At 40.3% G+C, this 15,589-nt stretch overlaps 2 non-coding genes across 2 annotated transcripts; one reads left to right on the top strand and one right to left on the bottom strand.

The window, feature by feature from the left end:
- Nucleotides 1-427: 427 nt before the first annotated feature.
- LOC130953097 (small nucleolar RNA R71) lies at nucleotides 428-531 on the bottom strand. The gene has a single exon (XR_009075275.1). It is a non-coding gene; the product is annotated as a small nucleolar RNA R71 (small nucleolar RNA).
- Nucleotides 532-14,077: 13,546 nt separating this feature from the next.
- LOC130949840 (small nucleolar RNA R71) lies at nucleotides 14,078-14,181 on the top strand. Its single transcript, XR_009073472.1, has one exon. It is a non-coding gene; the product is annotated as a small nucleolar RNA R71 (small nucleolar RNA).
- The last annotated feature ends 1,408 nt before the right edge of the window (nucleotides 14,182-15,589 follow it).

Raw genomic sequence — 15,589 nt, 5'->3', positions numbered from 1 at the left:
TGCTGAAATTTTCGAACAAGAAAAGGATATGGCAGCCGAACCTAACAACAATAATGCAAGGAGGATGCTTGGTGATTATACTACACCTACTTCCAAATTTGATGGAAGAAGCATCTCAATTCCTGCCATTGGAGCAAACAATTTTGAGCTGAAATCTCAACTAGTTACTCTAATGCAACAAAACTGCAAGTTTTATGGACTTCCATCAGAAGATCCCTACCAGTTTTTAACTGAGTTCTTGCAGATCTGTGAGACTGTTAAGACTAATGGAGTAGATCCTGAAGTCTACAGGCTCATGCTTTTCCCTTTTGCTGTAAGAGGCAGAGCTAGAACATGGTTGGACTCAAAACCTAAAGATAGCTTGGACTCTTGGGATAAGCTGGTCACGGCCTTCTTGGTTAAGTTCTTTCCTCCTCAAAAGCTGAGCAAGCTTAGAGTGAATGTTCAGACCTTCAAGCAAAAAGATGGTGAATCCCTCTATGAAGCTTGGGAAAGATACAAGCAGATGACCAAAAAGTGTCCTTCTAACATGTTTTCAGAGTGGATCATGATAGATATATTCTATTATGGTCTATCTGAGTTCTCTAAGATGTTACTGGACCATTCTGCAGGTGGATCCATTCACCTAAAGAAAACGCCTGCAGAAGCTCAGGAACTTATTGAAATGGTTGCAAATAACCAATTCATGTACACTTCTGAGAGGAATTTCGTGAATAATGGGATGCCTCAGAGGAAGAGAGTTCTTGAAATTGATGCTTTGAATGCCATATTGGCTCAGAACAAGATGTTGACTCAGCAAGTCAACATAATTTCTGAAAGTCTGAATGGATGGCAAAATGCATCCAACAGTACTAAAGAGGCACCTTCTGAAGAAGAAACTTATGATCCTAAAAACCCTGCAATGGCAGAGGTAAATTACATGGGGGACGCCTTTGGCAACACCTATAACCCCTCATGGAGAAACCATCCAAATTTCTCATAGAAGGATCAAGAAAAGCCTCAACAAGGCTTTAATAATGGTGGAAGAAATAGGTTTGGCAATAGCAAGCCTTTTCCATCATCTTCTTGGCAACAGACAGAGAATTCTGAGCAGAGCCCCTCTAACTTAGCAAACATAGTCTCTGATCTGTCTAAGGCCACTTTAAGTTTCATGAGTGAAACAAGGTCCTCCATTAGAAGTTTAGAGGCACAAGTGGATTAGCTGAGTAAGAAAGTCACTGAAACTCCTCCTAGTACTCTCCCAAGCAATACTGAAGAGAATCCAAAAAGAGAGTGCAAGACCATTGACATAGTCAACATGGCCGAACCTAGAGAGGAAGGAGAGAACGTGAATCCCAATGAGGAAGACCTCATGGGACGTCTCTCAAGTAAGAAGGAGCTCCCTATTAAGGACCCAAAGGAATCTGAAGGTCATAGAGAGACCATAAAGATCCCATTAAACCTCCTTCTACCATTCATGAGCTTTGAAGACTATTTTTCCTCTGAAGAGGATGAAGATGTGACTGGAGAGTAAGTTGCTCAATATCTAAGAGCCATCATGAAGCTGAATGCCAAGTTGTTTGGCAATGAGACTTGGGAAGGTGAACCTCCCTTGCTCATTAGTGAACTAGATACATGGGTTCAGCAAACTTTATCACAAAAGGGATAAGATCCTGGTAAATTCTTAATACCCTGTACCATAGGCACCACAACCTTTGACAAGGCTCTGTGTGACCTAGGGTCAGGCATAAATCTTATGCCACTCTCTGTAATGGAGAAGCTGGGGATCATTGAGGTACAGCCTGCCATATTCTCATTACAAATGGCAGACAAGTCAGTAAGACAAGATTATGGATTGGTAGAGGACGTGTTAGTAAAGGTTGAAGGCCTTTACATCCCTACTGATTTCATAATCTTAGACACTAGGAAGGAGGAGGATGAATGCATCATCCTTGGAAGATGGTGGGCGAAATTGTGATCATCAATGGCGCCATCAACATGGTACGCTCAATTGCAATCTCAACTCTTGATCACAACTAACCAGCAAGTGTACTGGGTCGTCCAAGTAATAAACCTTACGTGAGTAAAGGTCGATCCCACAGAGATTGTTGGTATGAAGCAAGCTATGGTCATCTTGTAAATCTCAGTCAGGCAGACTCAAATGGTTATGGAGGATAATATAAAATATAAGATAAGGATAGAGATACTTATGCAATTCATTGGTGAGAACTTCAGATAAGCGTGTGAAGATGCTTTGTCCCTTCCGTCTCTCTGCTTTCCTACTGTCTTCATCCAATCCTTCTTACTCCTTTCCATGGCAAGCTGTATGTTGGGCATCACCGTTGTCAATGGCTACAGTCCCGTTCTCTCAGTGAAAATGTTCAACGCACCCTGTCACGGCACGGCTATTCAGCTGTCGGTTCTCGATCATGTCGGAATAGAATCCAGTGATTCTTTTGCGTCTGTCACTAACGCCGCACAATCGCGAGTTTGAAGCTCGTCACAGTCATTCAATCATTGAATCCTACTCAGAATACCACAAACAAGGTTTAGACCTTCCGGATTCTCTTGAATGCCGCCATCAATTCTAGCTTATACCACGAAGATTCCGGTTAAAGAACCCAAGAGATAAACATTAGAGCCTTGTTTGCTTGTAGAACGGAAGTGGTTGTCAGTCACGCATTCATAAGTGAGAATGATGATGAGCGTCACATAATCATCACATTCATCAAGTTCTTGGGTGCAAATGAATATCTTAGAACAAGAATAAGCTGAATTGAATAGAAGAACAATAGTAATTGCATTAATACTCGAGGTACAGCAGGGCTCCACACCTTAATCTATGGTGTGTAGAAACTCCACCGTTGAAAATACATAAGAACAAGAGTGATCATTGGCCTCGGCCCCAGAGAGGGAACCAGAAGAACCAAGATGAAAATACAATAGTAAAAGGTCCTACTTATAGGGAACTAGTAGCTTAAGATTTACAAAGATGAGTAAATGACATAAAAATTCACTTTCGGGCCCACTTGGTGTGTGCTTGGGCTGAGAATTGGAGCATTTTCGTGTAGAGACTCTTCTTGGAGTTAAACGCCAGCTTTTGTGCCAGTTTGGGCGTTTAACTCCCATTTTTGTGCCAGTTCCGGCGTTAAACGCCGGGCAGTTTTGAGCTGATTTAGAACGCCGGTTTGGGCCATCAAATCTCGAGCAAAGTATGAACTATTATACATTGCTGGAAAGCCCAAGATGTCTACTTTCCAACGCCATTGAGAGCGCGCCAATTGGGCTTCTGTAGCTCTGGAAAATCCACTTCGAATGCAGGGAGGTCAGAATCCAACAGCATCTGCAGTCCTTTTAGTCTCTGAATCAGATTTTTGCTCAGATCCCTCAATTTCAGCCAGAAAATACCTGAAATCACAGAAAAACACACAAACTCATAGTAAAGTCCAGAAAAGTGAATTTTAACTAAAAACTAATAAAAATATACTAAAATCTAACTAAATCTACTAAAAATATACTAAAAACAATGCCAAAAAGCGTACAAATTATCCGCTCATCACAACACCAAACTTAAATTGTTGCTTGTCCCCAAGCAACTGAAAATCAAACAAGATAAAAAGAAGAGAATATGCAATGAACTCCAAAAACATCTATGAAGATCAGTATTAATTAGATGAGCGGGGCTTTAGCTTTTTGCCTCTGAACAGTTTTGGCATCTCACTTTATCCTTTGAAATTCAGAATGATTGGCTTCTTTAGGAACTCAGAATCCAGATAGTGTCATTGATTCTCCTAGTTAAGTATGATGATTCTTGAACACAGCTACTTTATGAGTCTTGGCCGTGGCCCAAAGCACTCTGTCTTCCAGTATTACCACCGGATACATACATGCCACAGACACATAATTGGGTGAACCTTTTCAGATTGTGACTCAGCTTTGCTAGAGTCCCCAATTAGAGGTGTCCAGGGTTCTTAAGCACACTCTTTTTGCCTTGGATCACAACTTTATTTCTTTCTTTTTCTTTCATTTTTCTCTTTCTTCTTTTTTTCGTTTTGAATTCACTGCTTTTTCTTGCTTCAAGAATCATTTTTATGATTTTTCAGATCCTCAGTAACATGTCTCCTTTTTCATCATTCTTTTAAGAGCCAACACTTTTAACATTCATGAATAACAAATTCAAAAGACATATGCACTGTTCAAGCATACATTCAGAAAACAAAAGTATTGCCACCACATCAAAATAATTAATCTGTTATAAAATTCAAAGTTCATGCAATTCTTCTCTTTTTTCAATTAAGAACATTTTTTTTTATTTTAAGAAAGGTGATGGATTCATAGGACATTCATAACTTTGAGGCATAGACACTAAGACACTAATGATCATAAGACACAAACATGGATAAACATAAGCATGAAAATTCGAAAAACAGGAAAATAAAGAACAAGGAGATTAAAGAACGGGTCCACCTTAGTGATGGCTTGTTCTTCCTCTTGAAGGTCTTATGGAGTGTTTGAGCTCCTCAATGTCTCTTCCTTGCCTTTGTTGCTCCTCTCTCAGGATTCTTTGGTCTTCTCTAATTTCATGGAGGAGGATGGAATGTTCTTGGTGCTCCACCCTTAGTCGTCCCATGTTGGAACTCAATTCTCCTAGGGAGGTGTTGATTTGCTCCCAATAGTTTTGTGGAGGAAAGTGCATCCCTTGAGGCATCTCAGGGATTTCATGATGAGTGGGATCTCTTGTTTGCTCCATCCTTTTCTTAGTGATGGGCTTGTCCTCATCAATGGGGGTGTCTCCCTCTATGTCAACTCCAACTGAATAACAGAGGTGACAAATGAGATGAGGAAAGGCTAACCTTGCCAAGGTAGAGGACTTGTCCGCCACCTTATAGAGTTCTTGGGCTATAACCTCATGAACTTCTACTTCTTCTCCAATCATGATGCTATGGATCATGATGGCCCGGTCTAGAGTAACTTCAGACCGGTTGCTAGTGGGAATGATTGAGCGTTGGATAAACTCCAACCATCCCCTAGCTACGGGCTTGAGGTCATGCCTTCTCAATTGAACCGGCTTCCCTCTTGAATCTCTCTTCCATTGAGCGCCCTCTTCACAAATGTCTGTGAGGACTTGGTCCAACCTTTGATCAAAGTTGACCCTTCTAGTGTAAGGGTGTTTATCTCCTTGCATCATGGGCAAGTTGAATGCCAACCTCACATTTTTCAGACTAAAATCTAAGTATTTCCCCCGAACCATTGTAAGCCAATTCTTTGGGTCCTGGTTCACACTTTGATCATGGTTCTTGGTGATCCATGCATTGGCATAGAACTCTTGAACCATTAGGATTCCGACTTGTTGAATGGGGTTCAAAAGTTCTATGCTAATGCATGGATCACTAGGAACCATGATCAAAGTATGAACCCGAATCCAAAGAACTATCTTACAGTGGTTTGGGGGAAATACTTAGATTTTAGTCCAGAAAATGTGAGGTTGACATTCAACTTGCCCATGATGCAAGGAGATGCACGCCCCTACACTAGAAGGGTCAACTTTGATCAAAGGTTGGACCAAGTCCTTATGGACATATGTGTGTGATGTGCTACGATTTTAGGAAATTGCACGATCGGCAAAAATTCCTTCCGGCAAGTGCACCGGTTATCGTCAAGTAAAAACTCACAATAGAGTGAGGTCGAATCCCACAAGGATTGGTTGAGTGAGCAATTCGGATTAGAAGTGTGTTCTAGTTGAGCGGAATCAAGATTTAGACGAGAATTGCGGAATGTAAAATTGGCGGGAAACGTAAATGGCAAGAAATTGAAATTGCGGAATCTTAAATTGCATGAATTAAAGAGCGAGGAGCTAAATTGCTGAAATTAAAAAGGGATCGGGGTGATTGCATGAATTTAATTGCAGAATGTAAAGAGAAAGTGGTAGATCAGAAATGGGGAATTCATTGGGGTTCAGGAGATATTGAGATCTCCGAATCAAAACATTTTTATCCCTTCCTCAACCAATGCATTCATTGAATTTTGCTTGGCAATCTTATATGATTGGATCCCAATCCCTTGGCTCACCAATTCTCTCTAAAAACAAACAAATTCCCAATCCCTTGGTTTAAATGTTCATAAGAAGAGATGATGCTCGATCACTGATTATACCACACAGTTTCATGAACCACAATTTGGTAGGATTACATGTCACAATATCCATCCAAACCCCAATCCAATTCACTGTGAGAAAGCTTCTCTAGCATGAATCCTCCATTCCTTTCCCAAGGTTCCGAAGGATTCCAATTATGGATAGTTTCTTTCCCAAGACAACTAACCAATGGAATTAGATCGAGAAGCTTTCTAACAAAATTCAAGAGAAAAGATTGAAGAAGAAGATAAAAAACTATTATTGATTCGTTGAATTACAATAGAGCTCCCTAACCCAATGAAAGGGGGTTTAGTGAGTCATAGCTCTGAATTCAATTACAAAAAGTATGAAAACTAGAAAAATGATCCCCAAAAGTCCTTTCTAACTTAAATTCTATCCTATTTATACACTTTCTAAATTGAGCTTCTGTTGTGTTTCTTGGGCTTTGAGGCCTTTCCCTGATTTCCTTTTGCTTTGGGTTTATGATCCATAATTCTGATGAGGCTGCTGATCCAATTCTGTAACATTCATTGAGCCAACTTAGTGATAATCAAGTAATGACACATGACTCAACAAATTGAAATTCCAGACTCATCAATTCTTCAGGCCCAATCCCATAAACCATGATATTCAATTGGGTTTCATACCAGAGTACGTTTAAGTTAATGCTTGTGCTCAAATACTAACTTAAACTGCAATATCGTTGGCCCAGAAACCTTTTCAAATAGTGGCGTTTAAGTTGCAGTTTAAGCTTAAACTGCAACTTAAACGTTGGACACTCCTGGAGGTGGTATAATTCAAGCACGTTTAAGCTTCAGTTTAAGGTTAAACTGAAGCTTAAACGTGGAAATGGAAGAAAGCAACCCTGGAGGGTAAAGTAGTCGAACACGTTTAAGCTTCAGTTTAAGGTTAAACTGAAGCTTAAACGTGGAAATGGAAGAAGGCAACCCTGGAGTGTGGAATTGTCGAACACGTTTAAGCTTCAGTTTAAGGTTAAACTGAAGCTTAAACGTGGGAATGGAAGAAAGCAACCCTGGAGGAGAAAGGTCGAACACGTTTAAGCTCCAGTTTAAGGTTAAACTGGAGCTTAAACATGGAAATGGAGAAAGCAACCCTGGAGGAGAATGATCGAACACGTTTAAGCTCCAGTTTAAGGTTAAACTGGAGCTTAAACGTGGAAATGGCTCCCTGATGAATTTCATTTCTGGCGTTTAACTTCCAGTTTAAGGTTAAACTGGAGGTTAAACGCCACTTTCAGCTTAAACTGGAGCTTAAACTGGAGCTTAAAATGGAGCTTAAACTCCACATGTGATATTCAAGCTTCCTTTATTGATTTTGTTGCTTCCTTGCCTAACCTCTTCTTCCCTGAAATCATCCAAACAACTGCATCAAAGTCTTGCAACATTTCATGAGAAATCTTCCATTCATAGCATTCAAGTAATATAACTAAAAACTCATGGAATTTGCATCAAAATCATACTGTTTGGATGGTTCATTGCTTTGTTATTCATTTAACCATTCTTGGTTACTTTAAGCTCAAGAAAATGCATAAAACAACTAAAACTAACAGAAAAATGCTAGTGAAACTAGCCTAAGATGCCTTGGCATCACAACACCAAACTTAATACTTGCTTGTCCCTAAGCAAGTCCTGAGTTATTTGAGAAGAAAGTATGAAACAGAAAGCAATTACATTGGCTATATTAGTAAGCACTTGAAGTTCATCAGAAGGGTTTTATGCAGAAAGTTGCAGCATCACTTTTTCATTCTTATCAGGTAAGATTATCACTTTTTCATTGCATCCATCAAACACTGCTATGGCCTCTTGTTATTCTTATGTCCTTGGCACTTTTCCCTTCTTTGTTTTTCTTTTTCTTAGAGCTCCTTTGCTCCTTGTTTGCTCAGTGTCATGTGTTGCACAAGCCTTTGGCATTTTCTTTTTCTTATCAGTGCACTACACATATCCACTACAGGCATTTTAGTTCACATTTCTTCTTGAGACATTGGTGCCCAGCACCTCTTTGTGTGACTAAATGTTTTGTATTTAGGTTGCTCTTGATAATGGACTTTTGGTTGATAATCCCGGGTTAGTTAACCCAAGTTACCAAGTGTTGAAACACTCCTCAGAACCTATTCATCCAAGCATATCCTTAATACATAAACACCACAGGCATTTGTCTCAGAAGTTCAAACCATTGGTGCCTAGCTTATTTTCTCAATTTTTTTTGCTTTTTGGTTGCCCTTTTTCAGTGGCTTTTTCTTCTTCTTTTTCTTTCTTTTTCATGGCCAAAGACATTTATTCATCAAGATCCATAGACAGTATTCAAACTTCTACACAAAAATGATAATTCTACACTCAATTTCCAGTGATCTGACTAAACAATCAAGCATGCATACCACCACTTAATTCTACTTGATTTGTCACTAATTGAGCCAAGTTACTTTTGTTCAAACTTTTCTTTTATTTTTGGAAACAGAACAAGCATGGCAAGCATTTGTTTAAGAAGGTGAAGTTATATCCAAACATCTAGGCATTCACTTTATTCAAAGCAGTAAACCATCACTCATACTAAAAACTTCACATTCCAGAAAGATTCAACAATTACAGTTTAAACCAGAACAAGCATGCTTTTGTTTGCCTTTTAAAGAATGGTCAAGGAACAACACCACCTTGTGAAATTTCTTGTTTTCTCTTTGTTGCCAGGAAACAATTTGATTTCTCCTTCTTCTCCTAGTTGTTGCTTCATGTTCTTTCTAAGATCCTTGTTTCCTTTCCTGCAAAGAGTGATGAAGTTGCTTGCTTCTCAAGCACTTGAGTGGTTAGCTCAACTATGTATGGGCAAGTGTCTGAGTCCTAAGTTGGTGTGTGAACACCAAACTTAGTCTCCTACTTACTCCTCTGCTCTTTGAATCCTTGAATTCTCCTTGGAATGAAGTTGCTGCTAAGGATTTTAAGCATTTCTGTGATTGCTTAGAATGGTTGTTCCTTTCATATAATTCAAAGGTTGTTGTGTTCAGTTGATCTGTATGGTGGAACACCAAACTTAGAGTCACACATTCCCCTTTGAATTATTGATCCACGAATTCATTGTTTGGTGTGAAACACCAAACTTAATTCTTTGCAATGCACAGAAACTACTTCACCTTTTTATTGAAACAAATAAAAGAAACAGCAAGGGAGTAGTACCTCAGGTTGGGTTGCCTCCCAACAAGCGCTTCTTTAACGTCATTAGCTTGACGGTCAGCTTCCTCAGTTGAGGTGATATTTAACCTTGTCCTTCTCCTCCACATCTCCCAAGTAATGTTTGAGTCTTTGACCATTCACAGTGAAGGTTCGTTGTGACTTTTCTTCCATGATTTCTACTTGTCCATATTGGGAGACCTTGGTGACAAGGAACGGTCCAGACCACCTTGATTTTAGCTTCCCTGGAAATAGCTTCAGCCTAGAATTGTAGAGCAATACTTTTTGTCCCTCTTCAAATTTCCTTGGGGCTATGTTGCTGTCATGCTTCTTCTTTGCTCTTTCTTTGTAAATTTTGGCATTCTCATAAGCTTCAGCTCTGAATTCTTCCAACTCTTGAATTTGCAACATCCTTCTTTCTCCAGCAGCTTTGCTGTCCAAGTTCAAGAGTTTCAAGGCCCAGAATGCCTTGTGCTCCAACTCCAGTGGCAAATGGCAAGCTTTTCCATATACTAGTTGGTAAGGAGACATTCCAATTGGTGTTTTGAAAGCTGTCCTATATTCCCAAAGAGCATCATCTAGCTTAATCGACCAGTCCTTCCTTGAAGTTCCCACAGTCTTTTCCAGGATTCTTTTGAGTTCCCTATTAGATATTTCGGCTTGCCCACTTGTCTGTGGATGGTATGGTGTGGCTACCTTGTGTTTGACTCCATATTTTAGAAGCAATGCCTCTAATGGTTTGTTGCAGAAATGGCTTCCTCCATCACTGATGATTGCTCTTGGAACCCCAAAACGGCAAAAAATGTGTTTTCTGAGGAAGTTTATGACTACCTTATTATCATTGGTTGGAGTTGCTATTGCTTCAACCCATTTGGAGACATAGTCTACTGCCACAAGGATGTAATTATTTGAGTATGAGGTGGGAAAGGGTCCCATGAAATCTATCCCCCATACATCAAACAATTCAAGTTCCAGAATGAATTGTTGTGGCATTTCATTTCTTCTTGGCAGGTTCCCCGCTTTCTGGCATTCATGGCAGTGCTTCACTAGTTCCTTTGCATCTTTGAAGATAGTGGGCCAATAAAAACCACACTGCAACACCTTAGCTGCTGTTCTTTCTCCTGCAAAATGTCCTCCATAAGTGGAGCCATGGCAGTCCCATAAGACATCCCTTCCTTCTTCCTCTGATATGCATCTTCTGAGTATGCCATCCGAACATTTTTTGAACAAGTATGGTTCGTCCCAGATGAAGTATTTGGCATCATTTACCAATTTCTTCCTTTGATGCTTGTTAAATTCCAACGGCAAACTCCCAGTGGCCTTGAAGTTTGCTATGTCTGCAAACCAGGGTGCTTTGTGAATTACCATGAGTTGTTCATCAGGAAAGCACTCATTTATATGTGTGCTTTGTGTGCTTCCTTCTTCACATGGTATCCTTGATAAATGGTCTGCCACCTTGTTCTCTACACCCTTCTTGTCTTTGATTTCAATGTCAAATTCCTGCAACAAAAGAACCCATCTAATAAGTCTTGGTTTGGATTCTTGTTTAGCAAGTAAGTATTTTAAAGCTGAATGATCAGTGAAGACAATGACTTTAGATCCAATGAGATAGGATCTAAATTTGTCAAATGCAAAGACTATTGCCAAGAGTTCTTTTTCAGTGGTTGTGTAATTCCTTTGGTTATCATTCAAGACTTTACTGGCATAATAAATCACATGTACCAAATTGTCTTTCCTTTGTCCTAACACTGCCCTAATAGCAAGGTCTGATGCATCACACATCAGTTCAAAAGGTAAGTTCCAATCAGGTGGGGCAATGATAGGTGCAGAGGAAAGTTTTTGCTTCAAAAGTTCATAGGCTAGCATGCAATTTTTATCAAATACAAAGGGTGTATCAGAGACAAGCAAGTTACTCAAAGGTTTGGCTATTTTAGAAAAGTCTCTAATAAACCTTCTGTAAAACCCAGCGTGTCCCAAAAAACTCCTAACTGCCTTGACATTACTTGGTGGAGGTAGTTTTTCAATGAGTTCCACCTTAGCTCTGTCCACCTCAATGCCTCTATTAGAGATTTTGTGGCCAAGGACTATTCCTTCTGTGACCATGAAATGACACTTTTCCCAATTTAATACTAGGTTGGTCTTTTGGCATCTCTTAAGCACCAAGGCAAGGTGGTGTAGGCAGCTAGGAAAAGAATCTCCAAACACAGAAAAATCATCCATGAAAACCTCAATAAATTTTTCAATCATGTCCGAAAAGATGGACAGCATGCATCTTTGGAAAGTGGCAGGTGCATTGCACAATCCAAAGGGCATGCGTCTATAAGCAAAAACTCCATATGGACAAACAAATGATGTTTTCTCTTGATCTCTTGGATCAACTACTATCTGATTATAGCCTGAGTATCCATCCAGAAAGCAATAGTAAGCATGTCCTGCAAGCCTTTCAAGCATCTGATCCATGAATGGGAGTGGGAAATGATCTTTTCTGGTGGCTTCATTGAGCTTCCTGTAGTCTATGCACATCCTCCACCCAGTGACATTTCTTGTGGGTATGAGTTCGTTCCTCTCATTTAGCACCACAGTTATGCCACCTTTCTTGGGAACTACATGGATGGGACTAACCCATGGGTTATCAGAAATGGGGTAGATTACCCCTTCCTGCCATAACTTCATGACCTCCTTTTGTACCACTTCTTTCATGACGGGATTCAATCTTCTCTGAGCTTGAATGGAGGGTCTAGCATCCTCTTCTAACAAGATTTTATGCATGCATATGGATGAACTTATCCCCTTCAAATCAGCTAGGGTCCATCCAATGGCATCTTGATGAGTTTGTAGCACCTTGATCAATTCTTCTTCCTGTTCTTGGCTCAGGGCAGAGCTAATGATAACAGGATGGCTCTCATCACTACCCAAGTATGCATACTTGAGATTAGGGGGCAATGCTTTGAGCTCAGGTTTTGGTGCTTCCTTCTCTTCTTTCACTTTCTCTGGCATGCTTGGCATGGTTGTTTCAGCAGCCTTGATGTCACTAACTTCAATATCCTTGGTGAACTCCTCCTCTGCCACTTCCTTTGTTGTTTCCTCAAAGGTTTCTTGTATTGCAATGTCCACTACATCCACCCTCATGCATTCCTTTAGTGATTCTGATGGATAGCTCATTGCCTTGAATACGTTAAACACCAATTGCTCATCATGTAATCTAAGAGTGAGTTCACCCTTTTGGACATCTATGATGGCTCCAGCAGTAGCCAGGAAGGGTCTTCCCAGGATTATCGAAGCTTTGGCTTCTTCCTCCATATCTAACACCACAAAATCGGCAGGAAATATAAAATCTCCCACTTTCACCAACAAATCCTCAACTATCCCATGAGGGATTTTAAAAGTTCGATCTGCCAATTGGAGGGCCATTCTTGTTGGTTTGGCTTCCTCAATCTTCATTCTTCTCATCATTGTTAGGGACATCAAATTGATACTGGCCCCTAAGTCACACAAGGCCTTCTCCACCATGACTTCTCTTATGATGCAGGGAATTTGGAAACTGCCTGGATCCTTCAATTTCTGAGGCAATTTGTGTTGAATGATGGCACTGCATTCTTCAGTCAACAACACAGTTTCCTCATTTCTCCAGCTTCTCTTCTTGGTCATTAATTCCTTTAAGAATTTTGCATAGAGTGGCATTTGCTCTATTGCCTCAGCAAACGGAATGTTGATTTGAAGCTTCTTGAAAATCTCCAAAAATCTGGAGAATTGACCATCCTTTTCACTTTTCATCAAACGTTGAGGATATGGTGCTTTGGGTGTATAAGGCTTCAGGACCTCTTTTTCTTTTTCTTTTGTTGCAGACGGTGTAAAAGATTGTCCCTGTTCCTTGTCTCTCACATTTTCCTTTGCTTCATCCTCTGTGGTTTCCTTTGAGATCTCCTTTAGTTTCTTTCCACTTCTGAGGGTTATGGCCTTACATTCTTCCCTTGCAATAGCCTTGGCAGCATGAGAAACGCTTGCCCCAGGGGTTTGCTTAGACAAATACCCAATTTGATTTTCTAGCTTCTGGATGGCAGCTCCTTGGTTTTGCAAGTTAGAATTTACTTCTTCCTTAAAGGCTTTCAATTCGGTTATGTCTTGACCCATGGTTGCAAGCATTCTCTCTATCCTGTTTAATTGATCTTGAAATTGTTGGTTCGGATTAGGTTGGGCAGGTTGATTATTTTGGCCATGATATGGTGGTTGGGAGTAAGTGTTTTGTGTGGCTTGGTATGATCTTTGGTTGGAGTTTTGGTATGTGGAATTGTTATGTTGGTTGGGGTTGTAAGGTTTATGGTTTTGTGGTTGGATTTGCTGGTTTCCCCACCCAAAGTTTGGGTGGTTTTTCCAGCCTGGGTTGTAAGTGTTGGAATGTGGATCATATGGTTGCCTTTGTTGATTTCCCACATAGTTGGCCTCTTCCCTTTCACCTCCTTCAGTGCTTACCTCCTCTTGATCTTGTGTGTGTATTGCAGCCACTTGATTTGTTCCTAATTTCCTGGTGAGCTCTGCTAGTTGCTTGGCAAACACCTTGTTTTGGGCTAGAATTGTATCAACATGGTTCAGCTCCATGACTCCCTTAGTGTTGTGTCTCTCTGAAGCATAGTAGTACTCATTCTCAGCCACTGTCTCAATCACTTCAATGGCTTCTTCCACAGTCTTTTTCCTGTTCAATGAACCTCCTGATGAATGGTCTACAGCCTTCCTTGATTCATAAGAAAGTCCATCATAGAAAATATGCAATTGCACCCAGTCATGGAACATGTCTGGTGGGCATTTCCTTATCAACTCCTTGAACCTCTCCCATGCCTCGTAGAGAGTTTCACCATCTTGTTGTCTAAAAGTCTGAACCTCAGATCGAAGCCTATTGACCTTTTGTGGGGGGTAGAAACGTGCCAAAAACTTGCTTTCCACCTCATCCCATGTTGTTAGGCTCCCCCTTGGGAATGATTCCAGCCACTTAGCTGCCTTGTCCCTAAGTGAAAATGGGAACAAGAGTAGTTTATAGGCATCTTCCTGGACTCCATTGGACTTCACAGTGTCACAAATTCTCAGGAATTTTGTGAGATGTTGGTTTGGATCTTCATTAGCACTCCCACCAAATGAACAATGATTCTCCACCAGTGATATTAGCTGTGGTTTGAGTTCAAAATTGTTGGCCTGAATGGGTGGTTTCTGAATGCTGCTACCACAATTCCCAGAGGTTGGGTTTATGTATGAACCAAGAACCCTCCTCTCGGGAATGGCATTGTTTCCATCAGCTCTCTCATGGTTGTGAACTTCTCTATCCATGTTGAGATCTAGAGCTTCCTCAAAATTGTCCTCAGATTCTCCTTCAGATTCTTCTTCTCCCAGTACTCTCTTCCCTCTTGCTTCCCTTCTAAGTTTATGAAGGGTCCTCTCTGGTTCGGTATATGGAGGAGTTGATATCTCTCCTCTCCTACCTGTCATACAAGAACACAGCACAGGCAACAAACAAGTGAAATACTCTTGGTTAATGGAAGAGTATGGTTAGAGCAGTTGAGGAATTAATTCAAATAGTTAGTGAGTCAGTGAGTTAGTTGCTTGAATTTAAAGGCATAAAGAAAGAAAGCAAGTAACAGAGTGCAGAAATTAAAATTCAACAAGTAACTTGAACTGAATTAACAAACAAGAAAAATGCTCAATCTAGTTAACTTCCAATTTGAGAATTGTCAATCGAAAACCAATCCCCGGCAACGGCGCCATAAACCTGATGTGCTACGATTTTAGGAAATTGCACGATCGGCAAAAATTCCTTCCGGCAAGTGCACCGGTTATCGTCAAGTAAAAACTCACAATAGAGTGAGGTCGAATCCCACAAGGATTGGTTGAGTGAGCAATTTGGATTAGAAGTGTGTTCTAGTTGAGCGGAATCAAGATTTAGATGAGAATTGCGGAATGTAAAATTGGCGGGAAACGTAAATGGCAAGAAATTGAAATTGCGGAATCTTAAATTGCATGAATTAAAGAGCGAGGAGCTAAATTGCTGAAATTAAAAAGGGATCGGGGTGATTGCATGAATTTAATTGCAGAATGTAAAGAGAAAGTGGTAGATCAGAAATGGGGAATTCATTGGGGTTCAGGAGATATTGAGATCTCCGAATCAAAACATTTTTATCCCTTCCTCAACCAATGCATTCATTGAATTTTGCTTGGCAATCTTATATGATTGGATCCCAATCCCTTGGCTCACCAATTCTCTCTAAAAACAAACAAATTCCCAATCCCTTGGTTTAAATGTTCATAAGAAGAG

The sequence above is a fragment of the Arachis stenosperma genome, chromosome 1 (genome assembly GCF_014773155.1).
Source record: "Arachis stenosperma cultivar V10309 chromosome 1, arast.V10309.gnm1.PFL2, whole genome shotgun sequence".
In the NCBI taxonomy this organism is placed as follows: Eukaryota; Viridiplantae; Streptophyta; class Magnoliopsida; order Fabales; family Fabaceae; genus Arachis; species Arachis stenosperma.
Note: the sequence above shows the minus strand (reverse complement) of the source record. Positions and strands in the feature narration are given on the sequence as shown.